Here is a 1,106-nt window from a genome sequence, read left to right as displayed (position 1 = left end):
ACAAATGTGATAATTGAAGTGACGGATGTAAATGACAATGCACCTGTAATAACACTAACCTCGTTTTCTACTTCCATCGCCGAGGATTCTCCTAGTGGAACTACTGTAGCCATCATAAACGTTAAAGATCTAGATTCAGGCAAAAATGGCAAAGTGGAATGTTCAGTTAATGGCAATATCCCGTTCACAATCCACTCATCTCTAAAGAATTATTATACTCTGGTAACAAATGGTGTCCTTGACAGGGAGCGTAATCCTGATTATAATATCACTTTCACGGCAGTGGATGAAGGGAGCCCATCGCTCTCAACTAACAAGACAATAACACTAAGAATCTCCGACGTCAACGATAATGCCCCTGTATTTGAGCAGAATTATTATGAAGCTAATATCATGGAGAATAATTCCCCAGGACTGTCTGTTTTTTCCGTGAAAGCACGCGACTCTGACTCAGGTCAGAACGCACGAGTGTCCTACCTGCTTGTTGATACTCAGTTAAATGGTAACCCCATATCCACTTACATATCTGTTAACGCAGAAAGTGGAGTGATACATGCCGTTCGATCATTTGACTATGAGCAAATTAAAACAATGAATATTTTCGTAAAAGCACAGGATGGAGGTTCCCCACCTCTAAGCAGCAATGCGACCGTTAAATTAAATATTCAGGACCAGAACGACAACCCTCCTCAGGTTCTGTATCCAGTCCAGACTGGTGGCTCTCTGGTAGCTGAAATGGTGCCTCGTTCAGCAGATGTGGGCTATCTGGTGACTAAAGTGGTGGCTGTTGATGTGGACTCTGGACAGAATGCCTGGCTCTCCTATAAACTGCAGAAAGCAACAGACAGGGCGCTGTTTGAAGCGGGCTTACAGAATGGAGAAATAAGAACTATTCGCCAAGTCACTGATAAAGATGCAGTGAAACAAAGACTGACTGTTATAGTGGAGGACAACGGGCAGCCCTCTCGTTCAGCTACAGTCATTGTTAATGTGGCGGTGGCGGACAGCTTCCCTGAAGTGCTGTCGGAGTTCACTGACTTTACACACGACAAGGAGTACAATGACAACCTGACTTTTTACTTAGTGTTGGCTCTGGCTGTAGTTTC

At 43.9% G+C, this 1,106-nt stretch overlaps 1 pseudogene; it reads left to right on the top strand.

The window, feature by feature from the left end:
* Positions 1-262: 262 nt before the first annotated feature.
* The window catches only part of LOC147817327 (protocadherin gamma-A5 pseudogene), a 1,963-nt pseudogene continuing 1,119 nt past the window's right edge, over positions 263-1,106 (top strand).

The sequence above is a fragment of the Seriola lalandi genome, unplaced genomic scaffold (genome assembly GCF_002814215.2).
Source record: "Seriola lalandi dorsalis isolate HSWRI2012SDOR001 ecotype SW California unplaced genomic scaffold, Sedor1 jcf7180002054973, whole genome shotgun sequence".
NCBI classification, from domain to species: Eukaryota; Metazoa; Chordata; class Actinopteri; order Carangiformes; family Carangidae; genus Seriola; species Seriola lalandi.
The sequence above is the reverse complement of the archived record's forward strand: the minus strand, read 5'-3'. Positions and strand labels throughout refer to the sequence as shown.